The sequence below is a fragment of the Aedes aegypti genome, chromosome 2, assembly GCF_002204515.2.
Source record: "Aedes aegypti strain LVP_AGWG chromosome 2, AaegL5.0 Primary Assembly, whole genome shotgun sequence".
Taxonomy (NCBI): domain Eukaryota; kingdom Metazoa; phylum Arthropoda; class Insecta; order Diptera; family Culicidae; genus Aedes; species Aedes aegypti.
This window is the reverse complement of record NC_035108.1, coordinates 347467443-347482383: the sequence shown is the minus strand read 5'-3', so window position 1 is coordinate 347482383 and position 14941 is coordinate 347467443. Positions and strand designations below refer to the sequence as shown.

At 35.2% G+C, this 14941-nt stretch overlaps 1 protein-coding gene across 4 annotated transcripts in view; it reads left to right on the top strand.

Moving 5' to 3' along the window:
* Positions 1–14941, top strand: part of LOC5575210 (serine/threonine-protein phosphatase 6 regulatory ankyrin repeat subunit B) — a 275762-nt gene that overhangs the window by 100058 nt on the left and 160763 nt on the right. The window lies entirely within an intron of this gene.

Here is a 14941-nt window from a genome sequence, read left to right as displayed (position 1 = left end):
ACAAAATTATGGTCCGTAGCTAGAAATTTAAGGAATTATGATTGTACTTCTCCAAATGTGTTAGAATATTCAGAAGAGTGGATTGATCAATTTGCATCCAAAATATGCCCAAGTTTCGTTCCCAGTTTTGTAAATTACAAAACAAGATGTGTGAATCATTTTCCTGATTTGTGTATTCCATTTTCTTTAGCGGAGATGAATTTGGCCTTATCACTAACCAATAATACTGCTCCAGGTATTGATAATATAAAATTCATTGTTCTTCAAAATTTACCAGAAGATGGAGAAGAATATTTACTTTCGATATATAATTCATTTATTTCTCAAAATATAATTCCTTCTGAGTGGCGTTTTGTTAAAGTAGTAAGTATTTTAAAACCTGGTAAAGATCCATCTTTAGTTGATAGTCGAAGACCTATAAGCTTACTTGAATGTTTTCGTAAGCTTATGGAACGTATGTTATTAAATCGTTTGGAACTGTGGGCTGAGAGTAATAAAATATTTTCTTCTTCTCAATTTGGATTTCGAAAAGGTCGTGGTACTCGTGATTGTATTGCGCTCTTAGTTTCTCAAATACAACTTTCGTTTAACAAGATACAAGATGTTGTTTCTACTTTTCTTGATGTTTCGGGTGCATATGATTCTGTTTTAATTGATTTGCTTTTCGATAAAATGAATAATTTAAAAATTCCTATCATGATTTCAAATTTCATTTACAATTTATTTTCTTTAAAAATTATGCACTTTTTCCATAATGGATCTTCAAGAACTATTCGTTATAGTTGTTTTGGACTTCCACAAGATTCTTGTTTGAGTCCATTTTTATTTAATTTATTTACTTCAGATATGGCTTCTATTATTCCTAATGGGTGTAATGTATTACAATTTGCAGATGATAATGTTTTATCTACTAGTGGAAAAAACAGAGAAATCATACGACATTTTATGCAACTTTCCGTAGATAACATTGATACCTGGGCACATAATAATGGTTTCACATTTTCTATTTCAAAAACATTAAATCACTTATATTTGTTTATATCTAAACGGCTATGAAATTGAACAAGTTTTTGATTATAAATATCTTGGTTTATGGTTCGATTCAAAATTAAATTGGAAGAATCACATTTCATATATTCAGAAAGTATGTTCGAAAAGAATACATTTTCTCCGTACTATTACTGGTACTTGGTGGGGTGCCCACCCTTCTGATATGATAACCCTGTATAAAACAACTATTCGTTCAGTAATGGAATATGGATGTTTCACATTTGGTAGTGCTATTCAAACTCATTTTTCAAAACTAGAGAAGATTCAGTTTCGATGTTTACGAATTTGTTTAAAATTAATCCATCGAAGTCTTAGCTGCCATTAAACCTCTTAACATTCGTTTTCACAAATTAAATTGTAAATTTTTGATTCAATGCTTTTCATACAATCATCCAATAATTAATACCTTGCAAACTTTATACGAAATTAATCCCACAAGTAAAATATTTAGTTCTTATATTTATTGTTCCACGTTAAATATAAATCATGATAATTCTATTGGTTTTCATAATTACAATATAAATATTCATACATTTCAACCACTAATTGATTTTTCTCTATATGTAGAGTTGCAACAAATTCCAAAGCAATTACATTCTCGTTTAGCTAATTTATTATTTGAAAGGAAATGTTATGGCATTAATCGTAATCAGTTGTATTTCACGGATGGTTCCCTTATTCAAAATGTTGCAAGTTTTGGAGTATAAAATACTGTGTTAGGTCATTTTTTGAAACTACAAAATCCTTGTTCAATTTTTATAGCTGAATTAGTTGCTTTATACTATGCATGTAACTTAAATAATGATTGTGAACCAAATTTATTTATAGTATGTTCTGACAGCATGAGTTGTCTACATGCATTGAATTCCATAAATTTTAATTTCAAATCGGATCATATATTTTTAGCACTCAAAAAAAACGTTATTGTTATATATATGGCAATGAACAAGCTGATTGTTTAGCAAAACTGGGTGTTGCTCGAGGTATAATTTATAATCGTAATATTTTTGCTTCAGAATTCTATTCTAAACTTAAATCATTTTGTTTGGATGAATGGCAAAATTCTTGGAATTCAAGCGACAAAGGTCGTTGGTGTCATTCTATTTATCCTGTAGTAAATTATTCTCCCTGATTTAAAAATATAAGTTTTAGTAGAAACGTCATTTGTTGTTTTTCAAGATTGATTTCAAATCATTATATTTGTAACAGTCATTTATATCGTATAAATTTGAAGGATTCAAATTTATGTGATTGCGGTGATTTTTATGAAGATATTGATCATATTGTGTTTGTATGTACGAAATATGTCCTACCTAGAATTATTAAAATCGCTTAAAAAACATTATGAATTGTATTAATGGATCTGTTCGTGATATACTTGGGAGCAAATGTCCTTCTATTTTGAAAGTATTATTTGATTTTTGGAATGAAATTTCATATATTGTTTGATACTTGTGCATTTTCGACACAGTTTTTATATCATCAATCATATAACAAAATACGTTGCCATTGGTAGAACACTTTCCCCATTCCTCAAGAGATTCAATAGAGATTGAGCTGTTGACAAACGTTGTGAAGTCATGCACTCTCTTCACCGCTTCCAAGCTGCTTGCTTTTGGATACAAGTTCGAAGCATCAGACTTTGTTCCTCATTTCGTCCAAATCTAATAATGTCCCCCATCCTCCTCGTTTAGTAAGATTTAGTGTTTCAGTTTAGTCCGGAAAAAAACTATACTTTTGATTGTCACCGTTTAATAGGCGCTTCTTTTGCTTACGTCTCGGTTACTCCTCTAGATGAACGACTAACAACTTTTTCTTTTCATTTCCATAAGACTTGTTTCGAAACGACTCAATCGTTCTACGAACGATCTGCTTATTGTGTCTACGTTTGGAGCAAATTGAAAACTTTATAATATGCTTTTCCATTCTGATTGCCAGCGAAGTTCAGAGGTTTGCAAATTCTGGGCCTTATTTAGTTCAATAATCAAACTTGTAATTCAGTTGAAGGTTTGAAGTTAGCAGAATATACCGATGACTTAGGTTATACATAAAATCGAATGAGGAACTATGAAAATTTGCTTGATATTTTACATAGCAACGTCTTTGTTATTTTAAAACTTGCTCTTCTAATTAACTTCGTGGTTTCTTTTCGAATACTCTCCACCTGGCAGTGCAGAATTCGTACTCAATCGATTTCGAAGCACGAATAATGCAAGCGAAGAAAAACATCGCATCTGTATTGTTTCACGATCTGCAATGTTCGCAAGTTGTACCAAACTTGATGAATAACTGCCGCAAAGTAGAGCCCCAAAAAGAGAGCGTTGATGAAAACCAGTTTTCTCACTTATTTATATCAGTTGATTTACTCTTTTGGCATCAAAATCAATCCCAAAACATCTGATAGCGATAGCGTCCCACAGATTTGGAGTTTGTTTGGATGGGTTTTATCATGCACTGTTATCCCCCTGATCAAAGTTCAAAGCTGTAGCAGTGGAAAATAAACATATTCTCATGATGTGTTGCGGATAATGATTGTTACAAAGAGCGATGAGTGATGGATACTCTCAATGTTTGGATTTTCATCCGAATAAGCCGATCGAACCATATTCGGAGAGTGTGACAGTTCGTGGCATATTGCAATCGGAGAGCCCTATGAATGTTTACATTCAATCTCTCGTTTGGTACGTGGCGAGAGAGCGTTCAAGAGCAGCAACTCTCACAGTCTACAAGGGTGCCGAGCTATTCGGGTGATATATGTGTTGCATAGAATTGGTGATGACTAGGGGAACTGGGGGTAATATGCCCATAGGGGGCAAAACGCGCCACCATCGATTTGGACGAACGATGAGTTTTACAATGCTTTTTTTCACCCTAGATCATAGAACATGGATGAAAATGCTTTTCCTAATATGTTTTTATGTGTTTTTCTCAAACAAATCGATAAAATCGTATAAAAACGTTTTTCGCTATTTTCGTTGCAATTTTCTGCGATTTTCAATGTCATTTTTTAGGTCGATAAATAACCAAATTACTGAAACTATTGCCAAGAGCCAACTTGTGCACTGTCATAGTTTGTATTACGTGCAAAATATATATTAAATTTGCCCTCAAAAAGCTTATTGAAGGACCTAAACTTTAATCAACTTTGGGGGCAAAACGCCCACCCCTATATCATAACACCAAAACAGCCGTTTGAATTCAAATTCTACCAAACGTAATGCCACGTTGAGGTTACACAAAAATTGGAACCTTACAAATGTACATTTTTCGCATCAGCATGTATACTATTATTGAACAATAACATCTGAACAAACGCCCGGATGTATGCAACACATATACATGCATGATTGTGTGCGTTCGTTTACAGCATGGCTAACGCCGAACTCAAGCGGGGCGTTTTACCCCGCAAAACAATACGCACTTAAGCAAGCATTTTTTAAAATTAATTTATAAACCCCAGAAAAGTTAGAATGGATAGCTGTTTCCACTATTTAGTAGAAAACATGTTTGTCTATCCGACCATAATAAAAAAGAGCATAAAATAATGTTTTTCACATCTAAAATCGCTGTTCTCCTTAACGTGGGCAAACTACCCCCAGTCCCCCTACCATATGTTCTGCTAATGCAACCTTAAACAGCTTAGTTATAATCTATTGGATCCTCAAACACCACTATGGCTGTAAACATAGCACAGAAAATAGAAAATATTCGCCTATGTTTCTTGATAAGAATGAGACGAAGGTTACAAGTGTTACCAAACAGTAAGTGGTGTGTGTGTCTGTCTTGTTTTCTTTCGTGGCTCGTTATCTTCCTCGAACGTTAAGTGTCATGCGTGTTGTGTGAATGCAGGCGGATAAATGGGATGAAATTATGGTTCGTGTGTCAATGTTCGTTAAATTTTCCCAACCTGGATACTCTCAATTTTCTCAGAATTCAACCCCTGCTCTCCACATAGCTCCTGACGGTGAAGCTATCCTCCACCTCACTTGGCACTGTGTTGTGTTTCACGGCTGAAACCTATAGTACTCTGGATGCACGTCCTAGAGCTTCGGTGTTTTTGGTAAAGTATTGCGGAATCTTTTGTACTGCAATTGCTTTTTTCACTTTCACCATACGATATTTATTGATGGCTGGAAAAAACATTTATGATTACCCGACCAGAACCACATAACAAAATTATAACACATTCCTATCAGCAGCTATTAAAATAACAAAATTTTTTTTATCAAGATGGCTTTGTTCTCAACTTCTTATATTTTTAGTAACACATTTATAACAACATTTCTCGATTACTTTTTCAAATCGACGTAAGTAACTTTCATACGGTTTTGAGAACGTTAATTAAGAAGAATCACAACCTTTCTTCTAAAACTGTTTTAAAATTAATCCCATTTTTAACATTTTTTACAGTGTACATCGCTCGAATTTTGCATGCAATCAGCTCGCGTTAAAACACTAGGTAGTTTCTATCATTTTCCACAAAAAATGTATGAGAAAATGATAAGCCGTTTCAATCAATTACTTAAGACGTTTTTGTATCAGTGTAAAATCGACTCAAGTAGTGTTTTGTTTTGATTCGTGGTTAAGTCACTTTGTCTCCGAACGGAGCGGCGAAAGTAGCGGTTAGGTTGCGAAAGTGGAGAATCTTACTTTCGTCGTTTTGTAAATTCGGAAATTAAACGTTCTAAAAGTGAAAAATCAAATTGGTTAAGAGCGGAATTTGTAGAATTTCGTCTGCGAAACACATATAATCGATAAAGCAAGTTTATATACTTTTTTGACTTGAGTCTGTTTGAATACGTCTTCGAGATTTGTTATATTTTTGACATCGCATTTCTAAGTTTGTAGCAAATAACATCCGATGTCATGAACAGTAACATAGTTCGCAATAATTTTGTTATTTTGTAACATCCTTGCAACACATTCTGTAATAATTTTGTTATAATTGTAACAGGGTTTGTTATATTTTAGTTTAATTTGGTGCAAACTTTGTTAGAATTTTTGTTATTTTATTTTTAAATCATATCTGGGTAACACATTCTATTATAATCTTGTCCGTTTAGTCGGGTATCTTAAGCTTCTCTGGGTACATCGCAGTTGGCATGGAAGAGCCCTTATTCATTGCTATAACGACTCGGTATGTGTAATACAAGGAAAACCTATCGCTCATAGTATGCTTAAAGTCCCGTTTCACCAGTAGGCTGTAACACGGCATAAAAAATTAACAAGACAGGCTCTTTACTGATGTAAACATCAAGTTTGATTGTAAACATGTGACGTCACTTCTATCGTACCATATACCATCTGGACCACTAGATCATTTTTTCCCAAAGTTTGTTCCATGTTGGTAGGAATGACGTCGTTAAGTAGCTGTCAGTTTCCGGAATATATCACCTTCTTAATATGGTACACCGTGGCTGTACGACATCTGTTCCTTGGCTCCAGTTTCCACGGCATTGTGAGTACCGTAATCCGGGGTATCATTGATCAGCGGGGTAACATTCAATGGAATGACTCAACTCGTAAAAAGTTCGTATCATAATTTATTGATGAAACATTTCCAAATCGCGAATGGTGCTTCTTTTTCTTATATTCATAAGCTAATGTAAGTGAGAATTTTTACGAAAATTGCGTTGACATTATGCGTAAATTTGTCATCTTTTCGAAACAATGATTTCAACGGGTAGGGATGACACTACCGAAGATTCATGCCTTACATAAGTTCTGCAAACGATATGAGCAAGGAAAATGCGGTTCTTACTAAAAATGGCCTCTCCGAAAACGATTCCGTTATCAAAACTTTCATAAGTATGCTCAATTTGGCAACATTATCGAATTACTGTAAAGAATATAGAAATCCCTTAGGAAATTGCCTACCTTAAGGCGTATTCCAGGGTTCGAGGTGTTTTTAATTTTGAAATAACTCAAAAAGTGAATAACTTGTAAGCGTTTGGCCTTCATATTCGGCTTCAGGGGACATGATTTAAGTAAGTAACGATATTTTCAATATTACCGAACGCTGTTTTCATAGGTAATCAATGTTACCCCATATCAGCTAAATCAAAAAATCACTTAAAACATTTTTTTAAACATGCTTAAATCTTTCAAAAAACAAAATGCAGTACAAAGTCACGAGCTATGGGTGGCAGTACTTGTTTTAAAAATATAAAATTTGCAACATTTGCATTTTCAAACGAAATATTTGAGAAATATTCAAAAAAATGATCAATGTTACCCCGGATTACGGTACCGTCATCGTCCTCTCTACCATCTTGGCTTCTCTGTTCGGTCAAAGTGATTTAGAAAGAGTTTTTTATTGGATGCTATTCGACTATATTTCAGTTTTGTTTTGCCTCCAGTGCCTACCAGTGAAAATTGTTATATAGTGTTGTTGGCAGCAGTCACTAATGCAGCCCACAGATGCTCAGACGGTTTGACCAATATTGACTCAAAACACACATGTGAATGTATTATTTTTTTTTTTGCATTCTGCAGCTGTGGCGAAAACATCTCTACGATTTTTTAAAAATAATCGTAGTAAGAAAGAGCAGAACTTTCTAAGTTGAAGTGCTGGAAAAAATGGATATGGATGAGGAATTCCAGTTATAATCCGCATAAAGTATTCCAGCAAAACTATGAGGGGTCCCTGTCGGGATTATTCTGAAAAGTCATCTATATGGGAATAGTCATGATGATTTTTTTCAGACATTATCTCCAGAACCTTTCAGTGGTTTCCTGTAGTTATACTAGGGATTCTTGGGATTCTACCTGCATTTTTTTCAATGATTTCTCTAAAAAATTATCAACACATTCAACCAGAGATTCCTCCGGGGAAAATCGTTCAGGTCGCATTATTCCCGAGATACCATCAAAGGTTCCTCTACAAATTATTTAGGATTTCCTCCACTGATCCTTCAAAGAGCAATCCGAAAAATTCCTCTTTTAATTTATTTAGTAATTCTTCAGTGCTTACTTCAAGGCTGCCTCCAAGAACTCCTCCAGACATAACAATTTCTTCAAAGATTCCTAAAGGAATTTCTCAAGTAGTTAGTTCCAAATATTCCGTCTCGCATTATCTAGGAATCTCAAGGGATTCCTCGAGAAAATCGTCACCAGAAATTCCCCCAAGAATTTCACCAGCACTTTTTTCAGGACTTTCTCCTAGAATTCCTACTTAAGTTCCACAAGGAATTGCTTCAGAACTTCCATCAGAATTTCCATCAGGAATTGCTTCAGCAATTCTTTCTAGTAATGTTTCTATAAATTCCTCCAGAGAATTATACAAAAACTTACTGAGAGTTCTTCAATGATTCATCCAATGCTTCCTGCAATAATCCCACCATAAAACCCTTCAAGGATTAATTTAAGAATTCTTCCAGCGGAACTCAGGAAATATCTAAACAGGATTTTTTACTGCGATTCCATCAGGAATTCCTCTAGAAATTCTAAAATAGATATTCTTGGGCTATCTTTTTAAGAATCTCTTCTCAGAAATAAATACAGGAATTCCATCAAAAATACCACCAAGAATTTTCACCAGGAATTGTTCCTATCAAAAATCTTCCAGTGATTCATCTAGTGATGTCCCTTGTAATACCTCCACAGGTTCCTCCAGGAAATCCTTCACCGATTTTCTCTAGAAATTCCTACAGAAATACATGCAAAGATTTACTCCAGGTACTCTTACAATGATTCTACCCAGAATTTCTTCAAGGATTCGTCAATGAGTTCCTCCATGGATTCCATCAAGAATTCCTCCAAGGAGACCACCAAAAAGCCTTCAGGGATTCCACGAGAAATGCTGTAATAGAATTCATCAAACTTCCAACACGTGATATCACCAGGAATTCCCTTAAAGATTATGCTTGCAATTTGTTGGAGAGGTTTGCCCAATTTATCCTCCGGTATTCTTCTAGGGAATCATCAATAAATTCTTTTACAAATTCCACGAGTGTTTCCATCAATGATTTTTCCTTGTACTTTTGAAGGGACCCTACGAGGCTTTTGTCCTGGTATTTCTACAAGAATTACTTCAAGAATCTACCAAAAAATTCTCCGAGGATTCTTAAAGGAATTTATCCATCAATCTCTTCCAGTATTTCTTGAAAGATTTTTCCACTTAGAGAATCTTTTAGGAACTCCTTCAGGGATCCCTGAAGAAAATCCTGTTTTGAATCCCAGGAAGAACTCCTAATAGAGTCACTGCATGATATACTGAGGAATTCTCAAATCACTAAAATCCCTATATAAATTTCTGTTTAAATCGCTGGAGGAATTCCTGAAAACCCTCAAGAGTTTCTGGAAATATTTCGCGAGAAATTGCTTGTAAAAATCCGGATGGATCCCTTGAGGATTTACAAGATTAATTCCCTAATGAATTCCAGGGGTAATCCCGTGATGAATTCCACGAGGAATCCATTGAGAAATTCCGGAAAGAATCTCTTGAGTCATTTCGGTGATGAAATCTTTATAATAAATTTCTGGTAAAATTCCTGGAGGAATTCCTCATTGCCCTCGATAATCCTTAGAGATTCCATGAGGAATTCCATCAGGATTAATTGCTTGAGGAATTTTAGGAGGCATTCCTTGATTAATTCCGGGAGAACTTCCTTGAAGAGTTCCTGGAGGAACCTTTTGAAGAATTCTCAATAAAAACCCCTGGAAGAAAAATCTGGTGGAATTCCGCAATTAACTTCGGGAGGAATCTGTAATTATTAGCCTGATAGAACCCAGTATAATCCTAGAGGAGTTCCTGTAGGAAACTTAAGAAGAATTCCTGATAGAATCCCTGACAGAACTTCTGATGGAATCCCAGAAGGTGTTCAACATGAAGTCCAAGGAGAAATTTATAATGAAATCTTAGAAGTATTTCTAACGGAATCTATGGAAGAACTTTTGATGCAATACCTGCAGAAGCTCCCAATGAATTCTATTGAAGAACTCCTCATGAAAACCCTAGAGAAACTTCTGATGGAGTCCTTGGAAGAACTTCTGATGAAATCCCAGGAGGCACACCCGATGGAATCATTGGAGAAATTATTGAATTCTAGGAATTGGAGAAATTGTAGGAATTCTAGGTAGTATCTCAGAAGGAGCTCCTAATGGGAACTCTGGAGGAACTCGTGATAAAATCCCTAGAAGAAATCCTGATGGAGTCCCTGGAGGAACTCCTTCTGTAATTCATAGCAGTACTTCTGATGTAATCACTTGAGGAACTCCTAATGGAATCTCTAAAGGAACTCCTGACGGAATCCCTGGAGAGATTCCTGATAATATACCTGGCGGAACTCCTTGTAAAATTCCAAGTAGAAATCCTGATGGAATTCCTTGAGGAATCCCTGACATAATCTCTATAAGAATTCCAGATAAAATCTCCGAAGAACTCCAGATGGAATCCCTAATAAAACTTCTGAGAGAACCCCAGTAGGAATTCTAAGAGGAATCTCTAAAGGTACTCCTTGTGGAATCCCTGGGGAAACTATTGATTCTGTTGGTATTCCTGTAGGAAATCCTAATTAGAAACTCCTGATGGAATCTCTTGGGAACTCCTAATAAAATTCCAACAAGAACTGCTATTGATAGACTCAAGGGAACTCCTGATGGAATCCCTACGGAAGCTTTTGATAGAATTTCTGAAAAAACTTCTGATGGAGTCCTTGGAAGAACTTCTGATGGAATCATTAGAGAAATTCTTGATAGAAGTTCTGTAGAAATTCCAGGTAGTATCTCAAAAGGAATTCCTAATGGAAACCCTGGAGGAACTTGTGATAAAATCCCTAGAAGAACTTCTAATGTAATCCCTGGAGAAAGTCCTTATGGAATCTCTAAAAGAACTCCTAACGGGATCCCTATAAGAACTCCTGATGAAATCCCTGGAGAGATTCTTGATAATATACCTGGCAGACAGCTTGTAAAATCCCAAGTAGAAATCCTGATGGATTTCGTTGTGGAACCCCTGATATAATCTCTAGAGGAATTCCAGGTACAATCTCCGAAGAAACTCTAGATAGAATCCCTAGTGAAACTTCTGAAAGAATCCCTGTAGAAATTGCAGGTGAAATCTCTGAAGCAGGGATGCCAAGTCATTTTTTAAAATCTGGAATATTTTGAAAATTTGTCTGGGAAATTATGGATCTTTTATGTCGTATATGAAGAACCTTTCAAATTATTTACAAAACCTTACAAATTAATTACAAATTTTATCAGGATCTTCCAGATTTTTGTAAAATGAGGCCTCGAAAATCTGGAAGGTTGGCAACGCTGCTCTGATAGAACTTCTGTTGTTGTTCCTGTAGGAATTCCCAACTGGAAATTCCTGATCCCTTGGGAACTCTTGACAAAACCCCAACAAGAACTCCTATTAAAAGACTCAGGGGAACTCCTGGAAACTTTTGATAGAACCCCACGATGAATACCAGGTAGAATATCTAAAAAATGTTAATGAAATGCCTGAAGGAACTCCTGATGAAATCCCTAAAATAACTCCTGATGTAACAACTAGAAGAATCCCTGGAGGAGTTTCCGGTGGAATCTCTGAAGAATCTTCTTATGGAATCTCTAGAGGAACTCATGATTGAAGCCCTATAGGAACTCTTGACGAAATCCATGAAGGAATTTCTAATAAGATTTCTGATGGTACTCCTGATAGAATCTCCAGAGGAACTGCCCATGATATTCCTAGAAGAAATCCTGATCAAATTTCTCTACGAATTACTGATATAATCTCTGGAGGAATGCCAGGTGGAATCTCTGAAGGAACTCTTGATGAAATCTTGAGAAGAACTCTGTTGGAAGCCCTGAAGGACCTCCTATAGGAGCTCTATAGGAACTCCTGAATTCCTGATGAAATCACTGGAGGAAATCCGGATAAGATTCCTCACGGAAGTCCTGATAAAATCCCTAGATGAACTTTTTATATTTTTAAATTGTAATCCTGATGGAATTCCTCAAGGAGTGCTTTGAGAAGGCCCGAGCAAACAAGTCGGTACTCTCGCCTCGTGTTTTTCCTGTTCTCGGATTGCACACGGTTTGGCGGACAAAATTTTGATATGGCACGAGTCGTCAAGTCGGTTTTTGCGTCTCGGTGGTGTTTTTTCGTCAAGTAGCTCGTGTGTGTAAGGTGAAATTGCTGACGAAATTGAAAGTTTCTGCCCTTTTGACGATGGACTATAAATTGGTGAGCTCGTTTCATGCTTTTATGTCTAATAAGTAAAATTTGACTCTTCACGTTTTTGTCGGCACAACAGTACGAATGTTAAGGATATCGGTTTGTTTAAAAACAATAAATGGTTCGTCGCTCCCAATGACGGCATGCTCTATTTCATATTTTTCATTTTAAAAAAACTTATGCATTAGCTCTTGTTTTTTTAATAAAAAATAACTTTGGATGGTTTGACACAAAAAGTGTCGACGTTTTCTTTACAGCCTGGTATATAGTATTATTTTGATTCATTTTTTACTGTTCGTCACCAGGGATGTCCATACATTTTGTAGAAATAGATCGTCTATCCCGCAGAACCTATCATGAAGGTATAAGCGAAATTCATTATATACAATCAGTGACAAAAGCTAGGAGCCAAATGCTGTTTTTCCATATAAAATGCCCAAGTTTCGATATCTGTATATCAGCAAATAACCAGTTTGTCAGTAGTCAAATCTTTACAACTCAGACATTTTTCAAAGTTTCAGAGGGTTGTTCGAAGGCATAAGTAAGTATCTGAAAGGTTTTTCGATTTACTTAAAAAGCGGTAAGTTGAAATTATTTGGAGTGCTCTGCAAATTTGCATAACTTCTGAAAGTAAATATTTTTTCTGAAAAAATTAACCACCCGCAACTTACCGTTTTTGGGTTAAATGAAGAAATTTCTTCGTTACTTCAAACAACCCTCTGAAACTCTTTGAAAAATGAATGCTATTTAATGAATTACAAAACTTCGAGTTATTTGCAGACGTCAGCTAAATTTCAGCCAATTTGAACTACTGAGATACAGATCCCCAAACTTGGACATTTTGCATGGAAAAACAGCGTTTGATTACTTACATTTGTCACTGACTGTACATTAGGGCGATTCAAATATTAAAAATATTTGAAAATCCAATATCCCATATGCTTCTTACCATCCTTACCATAAAAATAGTGTTCTGTAAAATTTTCAGCTTTCTAGGTTTAAGGACACTGAAGAAATTTTGAGAAATGTTCCAAACACGCTAGTAGTGTAAAATAAGTAGAAACTTATCATCCCATATTGAAAACACTTTCTGCAAACCTTAATGAAGGATGTTGATGAAGAAACAAATCGCTTTAGAGCTAATTTTGTTTGGGATTTTTGTACATGCTTGCAGGGCTATAATCCCATATTAAGCTAAATAATAGCAAACCAACATATGAATATCTTTTCTGCTATCCGTCGGATTGAATTTCTCTCTTCAGAAAACTTCATTGTTATGGTTTGAAGAATGTTTTTTTTTTATTTTTACTATGGAATGATAAGTTTGTACTTACATTACAGTACTAGTGTTTGGAACATGTCTCAACATTTCTCCATAGTAATTTCCATATAAACCTACATTGTCTTTGGGCAGACCTTTAAACCACCACTGAAAAAGCTGAACATTTCACAGAACACTATTTTATGGTAAGGATGGTAAGGAACATATTGGAGATTGGGTTTTCAAACATTTTCAAATTTTGTACCGCCCTACTGTACACATGTTTCAACTACATTTTCACATGTGACGCCATTATCGATAAATTTTTACGTTAGTGACTTGAAAACTCCCCAATCACCAGATAAGAGACTGAAACAAATCGGAAGCTTTGCCCTTTAGAAACAAAAAAAAAACGTGATACCTGAGGAAACCGAAATAAAAGTCCTTCGAGGTAAAAGGACATATCTACAGAATAAAATCAACCTAACTTTTTTTTTCTCTTATACTTTAAGAATCTTTAGTCACTAATAAAATAAATGCATCGATTATTCTACCACATACGTCTAAATTGCAAAAACAGGGTTTTCCATATAGTTGATCGATTTTATTCGTACAAATTTCTATTTCGTTGGAGCTCCAAGTCTTATAGTAGCACAGTGATCGTTTTTGGATATTTTAGCTTTAATGTACATTTAGCTTTTAGAGCCAACGTATTCCATGATATCGCCGATCTATACCAGGATAATACGTAATAAGCCCACTGAAGTCTGACCTATTTTGTACGCTTGATGATATTCGTCTCTTTAAAGACTTGCTATAACTTCATGTGATCCATACGTCTGGAGCACTTACAAGCCATCGAGTATTGTCCGCCTCATTTTACGGAAATACTTCGTGTTCTACACAGCCTTGCTGCATAACTGTACATTTACCCTGCATTTCATCAGAATTTTTCAAGGATTGCTTTCTGAGAATACCAGAGAAGATCCTTAAAGATTTTTCAAAAGAAATTGTCGGGAGTAACACTAGGAATAAATGCAAGGATTTCAATTTGAAGTCTGGCATTTTTTTTTTGCTGGAATTACTGAAAAGATGTCCTCTAGAATTTGTTCAAGACATACTAAACATTTTTTTCAAAAATTTGTGCTGTGATAACTTTGTAAGCATCTCCAAGAATTTCTCCTCAAAATTTTTGCGTGGATGCAATTAATGATTTTTTTCTTACGAAAGGAATCCTGTTCATAATGTTATTATTAGTTTCATTAGAACAAAAATAATCAATATCTCTAGAAATTAATTCATGAATACCACCTGGATGCTTCCTTATATTCCTTCATAAGTTTATAGGGACATTCCTAAATTGTTTTTCTTAGGATTGTCTTACAGTATGAGTAGCACCAAGTTTGGAACCTCTGCGCCGCAGATTGTCTTTGTCTGCTTTTCCGAGGGTGACGATTTGGACT